Raw genomic sequence first — 18,568 nt, 5'->3', positions numbered from 1 at the left:
TGCCACACCCAGAAGTGCTGCCGAATGTCAATCGGGAAACACCTGAAGCACTTCCGGGTGTAGTATAATGGAGGCTGCCTCACTCCTTGCAGGGGCTTGAGTCGGGAGGAGTTGGACAACGCTTAGAGGAGTGGAGTGGAGGAGGCAGAAGAAAGAAATAAAGAAGAAGAGAAAGAGAACTGTATATGGTGTTGATTGAGGCACTGTGCTGTGTGTAGAACCTAAGAGGGACAATAAACGTGACTGTCTTGAGACATTTGGTGTCCATATCTGACTGTGTCCGGGGAGGTACTTCTCCTCTCCCAGTCCTTCCATCCTCCAGGCACATTGACTTGGCATGAGCGCCAGCCGTCCACCACAATATAGATAGATAGATAGATAGATAGATAGATAGATAGATAGATAGATAGATAGATAGATAGATAGATGAAAGGCACTATATAATTATAGATAGATAGATAGATAGATAGATAGATAGATAGATAGATAGATAGATAGATAGATAGATAGATAGATAGATAGATAGATAGATAGATAGAAAATATTACAAAATACAATTATTTACAGCACATACTAAAACTTGGGAAAAATAAACAATTTGCATTAATATACAACATCCTCCCAATTACTACTGGTGAGCTCACCCCCTATTAATTTCACGGGTCAGTAATAATTATTCACTTTTTATTATGGAGCCCCAGACTGTTGCTTTGGTGGCCAAACAAGCAAAAACAGAACTGGCTTCTTCACTTGAAGTTTTACCCCAAAAACAATTAACAACCAAAAGAAAAAAAAAAACCCGGACGATTGTTGAATCGACTTCTCCCTTTCACCATGTGTGTGTCTCTTCTCACCCCATCAGGAAAATCACCAACTCCGACAAACCGCTGCCGAGTTGAACTTGTGTCCTCCTGCCTCCCATGTCTTCGGTTTACTGAAAGGTCCCGTAGGACCTCCCATAGTTCCTGGCGGTTTGTTAAATGTGCTTGGAGTGGAGTGTTATTGTGCCTTTGCTTTTGCTTTTGTTTTGTGATTCGCCAGATTTTTCAGCCCATGCTATATTTTTGATCTCACCACTGGGTTTCAATTTGGAGTTGTGAACCTCTACTTTATTTTGACCACTTTATTGGATTTCATATTGGGACTCATTTGCTGTGTATTAGCTTACCTTTCAGACAATTTCTTGTGCTTTTCAGAGCTTTGGGGCTTGCACAGCCTTTTGATAAGATAAACCTTTTATTTTATAAGGATTCGTCTTGGCCTTAGTGTGGGTATTTTGACGGTTCCTCCCTCCATCCATCCCCCCAGTGGGCAGCTTTTGAAAGTATTTTGCACCTGTGCATTTGGAACTCCCGTATTTCACGACAGTATTTTACTTTACCCTGAATAGTCTTTGCTATAGTTTTTTTTTTTTTTCCATGGCTTTTTCTCAATCTGTTGGCATGTCTGCATCTCTCTCTCTCTCTGTCTCCCACTTTCTATTTCCCATCTCTCCTTTCTCACTCTAAATGCATCCAATCCTGTCCCTGTAACTATCCTGCACAGCCTGTGGATGGGCCAATCAGTGGGCACTAGCAGTTATAAAGCTACGCTTTACGCACCCTATACTGATTAGGTTTACTAGGCTTATTCTATTTTATTGATTTAGCTTTATTAAAACAACTTGCACTCTGCCTTTTTTGTTTCTCCCTTAAAACCCCTTATCATTCGGGGTCATTTTTGCTAAATCGCTTGTAATTCGACCTCTCCAAATTAGAATCATTGCTGTTATTGAACTATCTGGAGTATAAACACATGTTTGGTCTCTTTGTAAAGGTAACATTCTCTAGTTTCACCCTTAGTAGTCAGAATCACTGTAGGTGTGACTGATCAAAAGTTATGCACATTAGAACTCACAAAAAAAACAAATTTTTTTGTTCTCGCCTAAGTTTTTTTATGAAAATAAAGGAAAATAAAGCTGCAGTAGGTAGGTGGGGACAGAAACACACTATGTACCAACAGAATAACTTGTTGACTACTCACATTTCAAATTTGAAAAGAATACCTGTAAAAATGACATTTTTACACCAGTTTTTATGTGGGCATGCCCAGGGGCTTTTTAGAGGGACCATTATCCACATTTTGGAACATATGGAAAAGTGTAATAACTTTTGAATGCTTCAACCCACAGATATCAATGAGGGCTCTACTGAAAGCTTACACCTAAAGGAATCTATATCTACACACAGTGTCACTCTATTAGTTATAAATTCATGTTCCATAATAAAACAATAAAAATACACATTTCTATGTAAAAATAGTCAATACAAGTTATGGGCCAAAAATATATTTATATTTTTATTTTTACTTTTTTTATAAAATGCACACAAACTATATATATTTCTTTTACAAACTGTTACAACACAGCTCAGCGTTTTTCCATGTGCCACTTGATGGCAGCAATCACTAGCAAGCAGAAAGCACAAGGACGTGCACGTCGCTCTCTCCATTACATATCCTGTGCGGTTGAATACTTTCAAACGCGCATATGCATCTATTATTTAATCGAGCGTTTATTTACGTTTAAACTTCTACTTTTATTCATATTTAAAATGCGAAAAACTTGGCGAAATCACAATAAACAACCACGCACCAACTCTGCAGACTGGCACAAATGCCACCTCCGATCGTTTTGTTTACAAGTTAGTATGGCAAGTTACATATCAAAATGCTCGGCTGCTCATTGGCTGTAAGTTTTGAGTGTCAGTCACAGTGTCCAATCAAACTGGTAGATTCTACCAGAGTTTGAGCTATACGTCATCCTCAAGCTTTCTGTGACACTGGTTGGCTATACGAGGTGCCAGTCAACCCCAGACCCGTCGTAATTGGCCAAGTTAGGTGTCTTTCGGAAGCTAACACTTCCGTGTTTCATGCGGTAGCATGGTTATCGCCGACAGAAACAAATTACGTCTGATATGAGCAATATAAATGAAAAAAAATTACGTAGGTGGTCTCAAGTTATGAAACGTTTTCTGGAGTTTTTGTCCCTTTGAGAATATATCGTGTGTTTTGGACCTAAATCGTTTTACTGGATTATATTCGCTGGAGCCTTACGGACACAATGGGATCAATACTGCTCGGAAATATTGATGTTTGACTTGCAGGGGTCTTCAAAGGTAGGGACAGTCAACGCTTAAAAGAATGTACTTCTCTGTAAAAAAGGCTTTAGTGTCAGTGCTGTGGTTGTTGTCTGTCAAAATGGTTTATATCATCGGTAAGATGAGACTTTGAAGTTTCATTTGATGGGTAGGGTGTCGAGATGCATGGCATGGCTGTAACGTTTTTAAAACGCTTAATTGTCCTGGGACCGGCACGTGTGCGCGTTAAGAGCAGGTTACATACATACAGTACATATTTATATATTAAAATATATACATAAGTCAATGGTGTTTCACTAGGAATGAGTCCATCCTCAGTAAGCCACTCAATTATCAGAGCTTGCAATGCCCCGATAAGCCAACACACTATACTGTTGAATCATATTTTACAGAGAAACTGATCATTTAAATAATGAATGTACAGATTATACATTTGCAGTTTTAGTGTCTGAATGTTCATTATGTTTGCAACAAGACTGAAGTTCACAGTGGCACTTACGCAGTGAAATAGTGGAAAATAATCATTTTAGGTTTTCAATGGTGTGGCGGACCTGGGCATGCACCCCGGCAGGAACGCCCCTTCACTGTATATTCAGGAGGATTAGCCCTGGAAGGTGCAATACCTCCCCCTAGACTCTGGATGGCCGCCACCTGGGTTGGAGCTGTTCCTCGGTTTCCTGCAGGGCTCCATGGGAATTGGAGTTGGGTGCAGCCCTGTTGGGTCCCAAAGGTGCCTCCAGGGGGTGCTGCAGCTGGGACTCCTGAGCCCTTGTGGCCAGCATATTCATCACGCCTGGACGTGCAGCTGGAACTTGGTGATCAAGCACCTGGAGGACTTCCGGGTGAGCTATAAAAGGAGCCAGCGACTACCACTCAGTGGCCAGAGTCAGGCGGAGGAGGACGAGGTTGCCTGGGGGAGGAGGAGGAGGAGGAGGAGTAGTAGTAGTAGTAGTAGTGGTGGTGGTGGTGGTGGTGGTGCAGGAGAAGAAGTGTGTGGTGTACTTGGTGCTTTTGGGACTGTGTTGTGGCTGGGGGACATGGGGAAGACGTGCCCTCCAGCTGAAGAAAATAAAAAGTTTATTTATTTTATACGTGTGCCTCCAGTGTGAATCTGTGTTGGGTCTGGCGCATATTAGCACCTTGTTACAATGGTTACTTTAACTCTATAAGAGTTAACACTGGCAATTTTACTGTGTGCAACTGGGGTGGATGTCAAATACAGTCTCAGCGACACACGTATTGAGATTTAACCCCTCACTGACTAACTGTGATTCTGAGTTTGTAGAAAAGGATTTCCTTCCCTGCGATGGACTGACGCCATGTTTGCTGAGCTTTTCCCTTGACCCTGTTCTGGGTATGGAAGTTTTGAAAATGGATGGTTTTCCTTCCCTTAGTGTGTAAATCACCCCAGATTGAACATTGCTGGGAAATAATCAAGAGCTCCACAAGATGCATCACAACTCTGCATCAGTCACGTGTTGGTCTACAATATTCTCTGAAAATATATGAAGGCACTGCTGTACTACTGCTGTAGTCGGTCCAGTTTTGTCCCTGATACTAACTAATCGGTCTGTCATAAGGACTAATCTGCAATTTAGGACCACAACTTTGTCATGCATATATTCATATATAACATTATAATTAATAATCTTATTTAAACAAAAAAGGATGAAGGCAGAGTTCTGTTTCAAAAGAGCTGTACAGGTATCCTCTGTAGCTGCTCGCACGTGACAGGGCCGGATCTAAACAACCCCAGTCTTGCTTCCTCTCACCTGTCCTCTCAGATCTTAAATGCTTAACTCTATAAACAACACTTTATAAATTACAATGTAGCTGTACACGTACTTCATTTACTACAATTTCCCTAAATTCATATTCTGAATGCCCATCCATCCATCCATTTTTCAACCCGCTGAATCCGAACACAGGGTCACAGGGGTCTGCTGGAGCCAATCTCAACCAACAAGGTAGGAACCAATCCCGGGCAGGGTGCCAACCCACCGCAGGACACACACAAACACACCAAGCACACACTAGGGCCAATTTAGGATCACCAATTCACCTAACCGGCATGTCTTTGGACTGTGGGAGGAAACCCATGGAGACACGGGGAGAGCATGCAAACTCCACGCAGGGAGGACCCGGGAAGCAAACTCGAGTCTCCTAACTGCGAGACAGCAGCGCTACCACTGCGCCACCGTGCTGCCTTATTCTGAATACCCCCATCAAATTATACTTTAATTTTTTCTTCTCGAATTTCTGCTTTAAGCGTTTGCTTTCCTCTTAACGGGGAGACGTTCACAAACAGGCACAGCCAACCTTTTAACTGGGCTCGGAATCCTGCTACAGTCACAGGCTCCAAGAAGAGCAGCTCGCCCAGCATCGCACCTCCGACACCGTCTGCCACTCCCCCGCGAGCCCTCCTGAACAACAGATCACTATAGCTACCACAATTTGAGCCCCCCCTCTTCAGCTGCTTTCGAGCGGCGCTCATAATTAGGTGCTCTCTACCCAGCTGCCTGCCTCCCCTCTACCGCGCCCTCGGAAGTGTGAAAGAAGCACTTGACTGTCCCGCTGGGATTTGCAATTGATCGCTCATTCAGTCAAACACCCCAACAACCTCGGAGCAGTGCGGGTGCACGTGGGAGCCTGCGCACTCCGGGGGAGCGCGACTATTTATTAAAATCACACATCGCCTGGGAGCTCTAATAATAAATAATTTAAAACACCCGAGCGCACTTTAAAAATGTTCTAAAGCTTAGTGCAAAACAAAACGATAAACAAGACTGCGCTGAGAAAAAAAAGTAATTCACAAGTTCATAAAAAGAACATATTATTTTAATACATACTTTACTTGCATACACCTTTCCTAATCTAATAATAATAATAATTAATAATCAAACAAAAATAGTCTGCCCATACTATAGGGTTACCAAAAGAAATGCTCAATCCAGAAACCTTTAAGTCAACATCAACTCCGTCCTACATCCACAGGGAGTGTAGTGTACCTCACAGAGGACATTTTTAGCCTTTCCTTGGCTACCTAAGAAAGATGCAAGATATTTTTGTTATCACCGTACAACATAATGAAATATCGTTTGGGGCAAACAGATAATTTAGATAAAGAATATAAGAGCAGACATTGAACTACAAAAAGCACAGTTTTAAAAGTAAACATAAAACTATGAGAAACACTTATCAATTCCAAATATGCACAGAGTAAAAGTAAAGTTAAATCTATAAGCATAAATAGATAAATAATAACTAACGTTACAGTGAGAATTATAGTCAATGTAATGGCCATGAGTTCCAATTGGGTCATGTATTAATATGTGACTAAGTTCAGTTCAATCAGTTAGTGGTGGTTCTGTTATAGGAAGGAGTAGTGTTCTTCACTGTGCGGGTATGTAGAGCCCTGAAGCCCCTGTTATAGGATAGAGGAGTGAAAATTGCAAAAATAATAATATTAATATTAATAATAATAATAATAATAAACTTTTTGAGCTAATAACTTCGCCTTTTCTACTTTCTCTAGTCTCTCAGCTAAAGCGTATCCGTGTCCTGCTCGCGTGCGGTCTCTTAAATAGCAGCGCAGACTCGAGCGCACGTGCACACCTCACCTGGAAAGTCTCCACGTGCGTTCCCCTGGAGAAACAAAGAGTGAGAATTCCACCCTACAACCAGGGTTGCCAGGTGGGGAATTCAGGGCCATGGGGAGAAAAATGGGAGGGGGCAGGGTATTTGATGGGGGGAAATATAAGGGAACAAATGTATTACATGGGGGGATTTTTTTTAAAAAGAGGGGTTTTTTCATGTAAATTGCCTTCTTATGGAAACATGATTCCTTATTTTCCACAACTTCAGCAGCCCAAATACCCAGCAGTACAGAAAGTACAGCATATTGCCACCTGTCATTGCTCCACCCCTTTCTTGAAGCTCATGTATAATTGGTTAGGGGTAGCAGATTGACAAGCCAACTGATCGCAGCATGCTTGCCCCGCCCCAGGCTCTAGTTAGTGTTACTTTGTGGAGTTTTGTGAAGTTGTCAGTTTAACTTATCAAGATAAAAATAGACTCTTTTTAGTTTATTACTGCTTGTAATGACAACTCCCAAAGCATCAAGCTGCAGGGAGAGATTATGCAATAAATGGAGCACAGAACCAGAGTTTGTGGGTAGCATCTTTATAATTTAAATGATTGTGTTTTGCTAATATGTGGTATAAAACTGCCAACAACCTCAGTTTTAAAATCTAAATAAAGTCAGGAAGGCAGATAAAGGAACCCTTGTTCACCATTTTTGTTCTGATTTAGCAAACATCACAAAGTGGCAATAGCTTTAACTGTACTGCATTTGAAATATTTTTTTATTCAGAACATTACAAATATTTCTTTTCTTTTATAAGATGGTTAAAGTCATTGCAGGGAGATGACACTGTAGCATTCTGTGCTGTCTGCATGTGGCCACTTCATGCTCACAAAAAGGATCTTCTAGTTCATGGAAAAACACAGAAACATATTTTTAATAATTACAAAAGAAAAACCGGTAATTCAGCAATATTTGTTTCCAAACATTTCAAATGAACAAAAAAAAAAAGCAGAACTAAAGCATGTCTGTTGTATTGCTGAACATTGTTCTATTACCACAGTGGACGACTTGCTGCCATCATTTGATGGCCAGTCCAGGGTGTTAAATAACATATCACGTCATGGCACCAAGTGCTCTGCTCTTACTGTGAACATCTTAGGTCCAGAACTACACAATGAATTGGTGCACGATATTGGCAACAGCTATTATTCAATGAGAATTGACGAGAAAGCACTGACATCTCTGTTACTCAGATGCTTTCTATAGTCATATGCTATCCACATTTGACAAAACAAAAGTTTGTCCAAACATTTATTAAACAAATCCCAAACAGATGCCACTTCTCTAGTAGATGTTCTTGTTACAGCTTTGGAATAAGATGGCCAAGATTTGCTTCTATGTATTGGAATTGGAGTCAATGGGGCAAATGTTATGGTTGAATGTAGCCATTCTGTATGTACTCTGCTGAAGGAAATGACTCCTCATCTTGATCTGGTATGATGTATTTGCCATTCACCCAGTCTGGTTGGATGTAAAGCATATGAAGCATTACCAAGACATTTAGATTTCCTGGTCGGTGAAATTTACAATTGGTTCTCATATAGTGCAAAAAGAAAAATATGCTCAGTTGTACAAGACTTTAGAAGGCTCCATCCCTAATAAAATTATACAGCCTGCAACTACAAGGTGGCTAAGTCGGGGTGAAAGCATAGTCAAGATTTAGACTAGTGGGATACAGTGCATCCGGAAAGTATTCACAGCGCATCACTTTTTCCACATTTTGTTGTTACAGCCTTATTTCAAAATGGATTCAATTCATTTTTTTCCTCAGAATTCTACACACAACACCCCATAATGACAATGTGAAAAAAGTTTAATTGAGGTTTTTGCAAATTTATTAAAAATAAAAAAACTGAGACAGCACATGTACATAAGTATTCACAGCCTTTGCCATGAAGCTCCAAATTGAGCTCAGATGCATCCTGTTTCTCCTGATCATCCTTGAGATGTTTCTGCAGCTTCATTGGAGTCCACCTGTGGTAAATTCAGTTGATGTGACATGATTTGGAAAGGCACACACCTGTCTATAGAAGGTCCCACAGTTGACAGTTCATGTCAGAGCACAAACCAAGCATGAAGTCAAAGGAATTGTCTGTAGACCTCCGAGACAGGATTGTCTCGAGGCACAAATCTGGGGAAGGTTACAGAAAAATTTCTGCTGCTTTGAAGGTCCCAATGAGCACAGTGGCCTCCATCATCCGTAAGTGGAAGAAGTTCGAAACCACCAGGACTCTTCCTAGAGCTGGCCTGCCATCTAAACTGAGCAGTCGGGGGAGAAGGTCCTTAGTCAGGGAGGTGACCAAGAACCCGATGGTCACTCTGTCAGAGCTCCAGAGGTCCTCTGTGGAGAGAGGAGAACCTTCCAGAAGGACAACCATCTCTGCAGCAATCCACCAATCAGGCCTGTATGTTAGAGTGGCCAGGCGGAAGCTACTCCTTAGTAAAAGGCACATGGCAGCCCTCCTGGAGTTTGCCAAAGGCACCTGAAGGACTCTCAGACCATGAGAAACAAAATTCTCTGGTCTGATGAGACAAAGATTGAACTCTTTGGTGTGAATGCCAGGCGTCACGTTTGGAGGAAACCAGGCACCGCTCATCACCAGGCCAATACCATCCCTACAGTGAAGCATGGTGGTGGCAGCATCATGCTGTGGGGGGCAGGAACTGGGAGACTAGTCAGGATAAAGAAAAGATGACTGCAGCAATGTACAGAGACATCCTGGATGAAAACCTGCTCCAGAGCACTCTTGACCTCAGACTGGGGCGACGGTTCATCTTTCAGCAGGACAACGACCCTAAGCACACAGCCAAGATATCAAAGGAGTGGCTTCAGGACAACTCTGTGAATGTCCTTGAGTGGCTCAGCCAGAGCCCAGACTTGAATCTGATTGAACATCTCTGGAGAGATCTTAAAATGGCTGTGCACCGACGCTTCCCATCCAACCTGATGGAGCTTGAGAGGTGCTGCAAAGAGGAATGGGCGAAACTGGCCAAGGATAGGTGTGCCAAGCTTGTGGCATCATATTCAAAAAGACTTGAGGCTGGAATTGCTGCCAAAGGTGCATCGACAAAGTATTGAGCAAAGGCTGTGAATACTTATGTACATGGGATTTCTCAGTTTTTTTATTTTTAATAAATTTGCAAAAACCTCTAGTAAACTTTTTTCACGTTGTCATTATGGGGTGTTGTGTGTAGAATTCTGAGGAGAAAAATGAATTGAATCCATTTTGGAATAAGGCTGTAACATAACAAAATGTGGAAAAAGTGATGCACTGTGAATACTTTCTGGATGCACTATATCTTAAAACTTAATTTTAGTATAGCAAAGGACACACAGAAGTGTCACACAGTAAGTCTCCTAACTGATATGATAGCTGATTCATATAATAAGCTCTAATTGATGTTACCCATGGGCTAAACAAAACAAATCAGCAAAACAACAAGCAGACACAGCCAACTTATCTAAACTATTCCATGATGTGAGCGTGTACTCGTGTTCTGTTCTGAAACTAACAGTTAATCCAAATTACCTAGAAAGCCTTTCCAGTTCAGATCTAGTTACTTTCAATTTGGAAAACTAGCTCATTTCCATGGAAGTTATTATAGAAAAAGTATTCTTGAAATTGGTAATTTCTATGTATTTGAAAAGTATTATAAGCACATAAGAAAAGTAGACACTATATTATATTAAGTACTAGCTGTCACCCACGTCTCCACCCACATAGTACTGAAACGGGACAAACTTTAAAATGCAATTTATAATAAAATGCAATTCTGGTCAAGCGGAAGGTAGTTACACTCACACGTCAAACGTTGGCACTGTATCTGATCGTGTTCAGGTCTGACGGGAGAGCGTCCCCACGTGGGAAGAAGAGCACATGGCTGTGATATCTGTGCCAATCACCAGGGCCCCGCCCCCTTCCCTTCAGCCAGCGGTGTCTCTCTTGGACTCGTGCAAATAATTCGGTACTGTAAGCGAACTATGATACTTAGTGCGATGAAAGAAGTTGCAAAATCAACCAGAATGTTCAAGAAAATTCTAGAAAGAAAGCCCAATCTAAATCCGTGAAGTAATTCCCTCGTGAAAAATAGATAGTGTGGAAGAAAATTATGAATACAGACACCCCCCACTGGAATGGCCCGATTTAAGCAATAAAACACAGCCAGGAGAAAGTGTCAATCGTTGTTCTTTATCTAAATCTCCGAAGAGGCAAAAAGCATCATATCAGTGTTTTTGCAAAGAAAAAAGTGTTCTCTGAGCTCTATTTATACAATGCATTGATTAGGTCACTATTCTTTAAAAGAAATTCATTACATATTCAGAATATTCACATTTAACAAGATTGGTTACACCTAGTTGCTAACAGTACAAGGCAGATGTTGATACCTTAGATGACCGCAACTTGATTGATAGTCCTGTTTGTTTAGGATGTACGTGACTTTTTGAATGTATTATCTTTATTCTTATTTTAGGAGATGTGTGAATTTCACAAAGAAGAGAAAAGAACAAAGGCCTATATATATATATATATATATATATATATATATATATATATATATATATATATATATATATATATATATATATATATATATATATATATATATATATATATATATATATATATATATATATATATATATATATATGATCCAGCTGGGTACAAAAACAGAAAGGTTATGCCACAAATATAACATTTTTCTCTTAGGGGTTATATAAAATAACAAGAAATACATTTATCATAGTGAGCAATAAAAGAACAGCGTCAACTTTTAAGCATAAGCTCAGAAGGATGTGAGACTCAGACACATGCCAGGTGCACATTGGACTACGGTTCAAATTTAACTCTTAAGACAGACAGACAGACAGACGTTGGATTTTATATATATATATATATATTGTAATGGGCGGCCGGGTCCCATGCCCAGCTGGGACACCCCTGCTGCATATGTTCCAGGGGAGCAGCCATGGGCTCCTCAGTATCTCCCCCGGGACGCTTGGTGGCAACCTCTCTGGGTGACATTGATGCCTCAGCTTCCCCACAGGGCTCCATGGGAGATGGAGTTCTCCAGAACCCTGTGGGGATCTCGGGTGGCCTCCAGGGGGTGCTGCATGACTCCCGGAGTCTTTGTGGACAATTCTACAGCCTCGCTCAGAAGTGCAATTAGCAACAGGTGATCAAGTACCTGGAGCACTTCCGAATGGGCTATAAAAAGGGCCAGCATCCACCACTCTGAAGCCAGAATCGGGAGGAAGAGGACGAGGTTGCCTGGGATGAGTGGTGGTGCCAGAGGAAGGATTGGTTTGTTTGTGCTGTATTTGAAGTGCTTTGGGACTGTGTTGTGGCTGGAGGGATTACGGGGAAAACGTGCCCTCCAGCTGAAGAAAAATGAAAGACTTTGCGAATTTACACGTGCTTCAGTGTGAATCTGTGCTAGGTCGGGCGCCTATATAGCACCTTATTTCACAGTATATACAGTAATCCCTCCTCGATCGCGGGGGTTGCGTTCCAGAATCCCCCGCGATAGGTGAAAATCCGCAAAGTAGAAACCATATGTTTCTATGGTTATTTTTATATATTTTAAACCCTTATAAATTCCCCCACACTGTTTATAAATATTGCCCGCACAGTTATACAGCATAAACCCTTTGTATTCTCTTAGACATTAGGTAAGATTCATTGAAATTATGTATGTAAACACACTGTGTATATACAGTAAAACCTAAATATTATTTTAAAGATATTGAGTGTCTCCGATATCACATATGTTACAGACATTACAATAGACAGGCCACCAGCAATAAATACGTACAATGCAAGAAAAATTGTATACAGTAAATGTGTGTACAGTGACACTAAACGTACGTACATGTACTAAGTACTGTAAGTAGAAAATTAATTATGGTTACTCACCAACAATGACACGATGACTTGTCCGATAACAATGAGTTTAGTTTTACTGCACAACAAAGGAGAGCGTTACAGCTCTTCTAAAGGAGCCTTTTTCAGGCGACTGTGTAGCACCGCCATTGTTCTTCTTCAATCCAAATCCCTAAAGCAGATTCCATCCAGACTACTGCCTTATTACATCCACTTACAACTCATTTTGCACCCTGGTTAAAAGGACACTGCGGCCACAGATCTTTTATTCCTTTCCTTCTTTTTAAATAAAAAGAATCGTAGCCTCATTGATGCCGTAATGGCATCCTACAGCGGTGTAGCTGTTCCTTTCCTTCAACATATCCAAAACGTTTACCTTTTCGGCAATCGTTAACATCTTCCATTGGTGCTTGGGCACGGCCCCTGAAGCAGTAGCAGGAGCAGATCGTTTTGGAGCCATAATGAAGGGCTTGACTACGCACAAAGATAAACACAAAAGAGCACAAAAGTTAACTCTTTACACAGCGAAACACGTTGATGCTGAATGAGCGAGACGAGACTTCCTGGTTAACGCCGCAGAATCTAATTCAGTGCTCCGTCGCATAGCCATTCAGCACACAGGAACTTAACTGCATGCTCTGATTGGTTAGCTTCTCAGCCATCCGCCAATAGCGTCCCTTGTATGAAATCAACTGGGCAAACCAACTGAGGAAGCATGTACAGGAAGTAAAAAGACCCATTGCCTGCAGAACCCGCGAAGCAGCGAAAAATCTGCGTTATATATTTAGATATGCTTACATATAAAATCGCGATAGAGTGAAGCCGTGAAAGTCGAAGCGCGATATAGCGAGGGATTACTGTATAGATTAAGGTGTAAGAGTTAGGAGTTAAAGGCTCATGCCTATACAGTATATTTTTTACTAGCAGAATACCCGCGCTTAGCAGCGGAGAAGTAGTGTGTTAAAGAAGTTATGAAAAAGAAAAGGAAAAATTTTTAAAAATAACGTAACATGATTGTTAATGCAATTGTTTTGTCATTGATATGAGTGTTGTTCTCATATCTATATATATATATATATATATATATCTATACATATATATCTATATATATACAATCCCAATTCCAATGAAGTTGGGACGTTGTGTAAAACGTAAATAAAAACAGAAAACAATGATTTGCAAATCCTTTTCAACCTATATTCAATTGAATACACTACAAAGACAAGATATCGAATGTTTAAAATGATAAACTTTATTGTTGTTTTGCAACTCTTCACTCATTTTGAATTTGATGCCTGCAACACGTTCCAAAAAAGCTGGGACAGGGGCAGCAAAAGACTGGGAAAGTTGGGGAATGTTCAAAAACACCTGTTTTGAACATTCCACAGGTGAACAGGTTAATTGGAAACAGGTGTTTGTTATGATTGGGTATAAAAGGAGAATCCCCAAAAGGCTCAGTCGTTCACAAGCAAGGATGGGGTGAGGTGCACCACTGTGTGGGCAAATAGTCCAGCAGTTTAATAACAACGTTTCTCAACATACAATTGCAAGGAATCTAGGGATTTCATCATCTACTGCCCATAAGATTAAGAGAATCTGGAGAAATCTCTGCACGTAAGCGGCAAGGCCGAGTACCAACACTGGATGCCCATGACCTTCGATCCCTCAGGCGGCACTGCATTAAAAACCGACATCATTCTGTAAAGGATACCACGTGGGCTCAGGAATACTTCAGAAAACCATTGTCAGTTAACACCGTTCGTCACTACATCTACAAGTGCAAGTTAAAACTCTACCATGCAAAGTGAAAGCCATATATCAACAACACCCAGAAACGCCGCCGGCTTCTCTGGGGCCGAGCTCATCTGAGATGGACTGACGCAAAGTGGCAAAGTGTGCTGTGGTCTGACGAGTCCACATTTCTAATTGTTTTTGGAAATCATGGATGTCGTGTCCTCCGGGCCAAAGAGGAAAAGGACCATCTGGGTTATAATCAGCGCAAAGTTCAAAAGCCAGCATCTGTGATGGTATGGGGGTGTGTTAGTGCCCATGGCATGGGTAACTTGCACATCTGTGAAGGTACCATTAATGCTGAAAGGTACATACAGGTTTTGGAGCAATATATGCTGCCATCCAAGCGACGTCTTTTTCAGGGATGCCCCTGCTTATTTCAGCAGGACAATATGAAGCCACATTCTGCATGTGTTACAACAGCGTGGCTTCGTAGTAAAAGAGTGCGGGTACTAGACTGGCCTGCCTGCAGTCCACACCTGTCTCCCAATGAAAATGTGTGGTGCATTATGAAGCGCAAAATATGACAATGGAGACCCCGGACTGTTGAGCAACTGAAGTTGTACATCAAGCAAGAATTGGAAAGAATTCCACCTCCACAGCTTCAACAATTAGTGTCCTCAGGTGCCAAATGCTTATTGAGTGACGTTAAAAGGAAAGGCGATATAACACGGTGGTAAACATGGCCCTGTCCCAGCTTTTTGGGAACGTGTTGCAGGCATCAAATTCAAAATGAGTGAAGATTTGCAAAACAACAATAAAGTTTATCACTTTGAAAATTCGATATCTTGTCTTTGTAGTGTATTCAATTGAATACAGGTTGAAAAAGATTTGTAAATCATTGTATTCTGTTTTTATTTACGTTTTACACAACGTCCCAACTTCATTGGAATTGGGGTTGTAGATATATATATATATATATATAATCTATAGCAAAATACCCGCGCTTACATACATGTGTACATATATACACATACACATATACTATGGGGTGCCAAACAGGCAAATACATTGATTTTGTGAATATATAAAGTTGGCGTCAGAATATATAAAGTCAAAACTTGAATATATAAAGTCAGCGTCGGTATACATAAAGTCAAAACTTTTTTCTGAATATATAAAGTCATCGCTGGAATATATAAAGTAAAAACTTGAATATATAAAGTCAGCGTCAGAATATATAAAGGGCTGACATTATGTATTCCAGCACTTACTTTATATATTCAGAAATATTCCAAGGCCGTCTTTATATATTCAAGTTTTGACTTTATATATTCAGAAACAAGTTTTGACTTTATATATACCGACGCTGACTTTATATATTCAAGTTTTGACTTTATATATTCCAGCACTGACTTTATATAATCAAGGTTTGACTTTATATATTCGGGAATGACTTTATATATAAAACTTTTGACTTTATATAGTTAAATTTAGTCATCATTGCATAACTTTTTCTTTACCATAGAAATTTAAAGACTAAATTCAACTTCCATTCCTACCAAAGATTTTTCTGGCGATTAAATAGAACCCACTTATATCCAAATTTGAGCTATTGAGCCGTCGCTTGCCTGCCTGAATAAGTCACCCTCGCTTCACTCTTACTTTTTTACCGTTCATTTAATCATGGCTAGTGGCGGAAAAATTATAAAATGGAAGGAGGATTACACTGAGTATGGCTTTACCAAAACAATTATTGATGGCGAATCGATTATTCATAAAGCTTCAATTGGTGATCTGTTTTTCTGTGTTAACCTCATATTTTTTCATACTTCTTCTCAAACTAAGGTGGTGCGAGGGTAAAATGAATCGGGAAGCGCTGATCAATGTAATCGGTGTACCAGGAAATCATGCATTGACAGAAGCTCTCCTTTGCTTGTATTGCAAAGTGTGATTAAATGCATTATTTTTTAACGCGTTATGGAGCACATGCATCGAAGCTTCTCGGCTGTGCTTGTGCTAAGAAAAGGAAAGATTTTAAAAATAACGTAACATGATTGTCAATGTAACCTTTTGTAAGTAGTGCCTGGAGGATTCAGTGTGTAGAAACTTTAGAGACAGCGTGTGTATTAACTTGTGGATTTTTCTGTGAGTATTTGGTGGCAGCGTCACAAAGTCGCTTCCGTAACACTGCGCGTTATCTGCGGAGCTCAGCTCAGAGCGAAATGAGGTGAATGGGAGGAGAGATGATGACGTGACTCCCCCACCCGCCTTAACTGTCAATCCCCCACAAACACAGTCTCTCGGAATTTGCATAAGCACAGCCCTTCATGTGCAATTTTAACTTCGTTACAAAGTGATCAAAACTCTCGTTTATATCCTGCATCTTCTCATTAAACTTGTATCCCGCATTACCCGTGGGCATGACAAACGCCAGCGGCAGTCTGTCTATGAACTTAATTTAAACTTTAGGTTTACACCGTGCTTTGTTTCCGAAGTAGCAGCACTCATAAATATGGTTGTATATGTCAGTCGCTCACTTCTTATTGTTTTTCGCTGCCTTCTCAATTATATAATTCATGTTTTCTTCAACACTTTTTGGAGGCCTTCCTGGTTTTCTACGCACTGCGTTGACAGTCAGTTCACGTGATTACGTGGGAGGCGTGATGATGTCACATGAAACTTCGCCCCCCACGGCTTTCAAGCTCAACTCCATTACAGTAAATGGAGAAAAATACCTTCCAGTTATGACCATTACGTGTAGAATTTCGAAATGAAACCTGCCCAACTTTTGTAAGGAAGCTTTAAGGAATGAGCCTGCCAAATTTCAGCCTTCTACCTACACGGGAACTTGGAGAATTAGTGATGAGTCAGTGAGTGAGTCAGTCAGTCAGTGAGGGCTTTGCCTTTTATTAGTGTAGATTACCCCATATAAGCTAAAGGCCATCATTATCTCTCAAGTTGAAGATTAGACGTTCAGGAGAGCTGAGAAGAGATGAGCCCCTGGCTTAGAAGGGGAACATGAACTCCTGGGTTGTAAATAATTGTAGCGAGCGCTGGGAAAGAAGGGAGTGCAGATAGGCCTTGCCAGACAGATATGATGGACAGCGAAGAGTTTGACACCCGCCCAGCTGAAAGATAATGGTGGAATTAGTAAGGGCCAGAACTTGAGCAGTGAAAATTTGAGGAGTCAGATGAGGATGAATAATGACTTGTGTGATAAGAATTATAATAAATGTAAGAGTTGCTTGTAGTTCTGGGCTCAATCCTTTTGGAACGGAGTCTGTATGTTGTACAATAAATCTCAATTCTGTTCTGTTACCTGTCCTGAGACTCCGAGTGTCTTCTTTGGGGCTGAGGGTGCCCGTGCTGCGTTAATCTGCTTCGGCCCGATCTACTTGGGTTAGGAGTTTTCCTGCTTTGCTGACTCTCTTACCAATAAGTCTGCTGTTGAGTAGACTTAGAAAGGTGCAACTTGAACTAACGAGTCGCTTGCCAGAAAAACCTTACAGTGCTGGAGAAGCCTGATAAGCTTCATCCGAAAGAGGCTCATTCACAGATAAAGGCAACAATTACACGTCTGGCAAAAGCGTTCAACATGAGATGCGAGGACACAGATCAAGCTGAGAGAGAACGGAGAAATGTAACAAACAAAAGGTGGAATGAAACAAATGATGAATGCTTCTAGTTTATTGTACATAAGGACAGCAAATCTTCTGGAAATCCAAGATTTAGTCATGTGTCTCACTTGCGCTATCTCTGTTGACACTACCCACTGTACAGCAGTGGCCAAATGTTTTGAGAATGACATAAGTATTCATTTTCACAAAGTTTGCGTGTTTTTAGATCTTTGTGTCAGATGTTTCTCTGGTAGACTGAAGTAGAATGACAAGCAGTTCAGAAGTTTAAATGGCTTTGACTAACAATGACATGAAGTTGATGCCCAGAGTCCATATTTGCAGTGTTGGCCCTTCTTTCTTTTTCAATTGGCTGGCAATCAACTTCTGGGCCCAATCCTGACTGATGGCAGCTGCCCACTCTTGCAGAATCAGAATATGTGGGGGGTTTTGTTTGTCCACCCGCCTCTTGAGGATTGACTACAAGTTCTCAATGGGATTAAAGGTCTGAGGAATTTTCTGGCCATGGACGCAAAATTTTGATGTTTTGTTCCC

General features: G+C 40.8%; 1 protein-coding gene across 2 annotated transcripts in view; it reads right to left on the bottom strand.

Moving 5' to 3' along the window:
• The window catches only part of LOC120515261, a 489,908-nt gene that overhangs the window by 958 nt on the left and 470,382 nt on the right, over positions 1-18,568 (bottom strand). The window lies entirely within an intron of this gene.

Source organism: Polypterus senegalus, chromosome 1 (assembly GCF_016835505.1).
Source record: "Polypterus senegalus isolate Bchr_013 chromosome 1, ASM1683550v1, whole genome shotgun sequence".
Lineage (NCBI taxonomy): Eukaryota > Metazoa > Chordata > Cladistia > Polypteriformes > Polypteridae > Polypterus > Polypterus senegalus.
The sequence above is the reverse complement of the archived record's forward strand: the minus strand, read 5'-3'. Positions and strand labels throughout refer to the sequence as shown.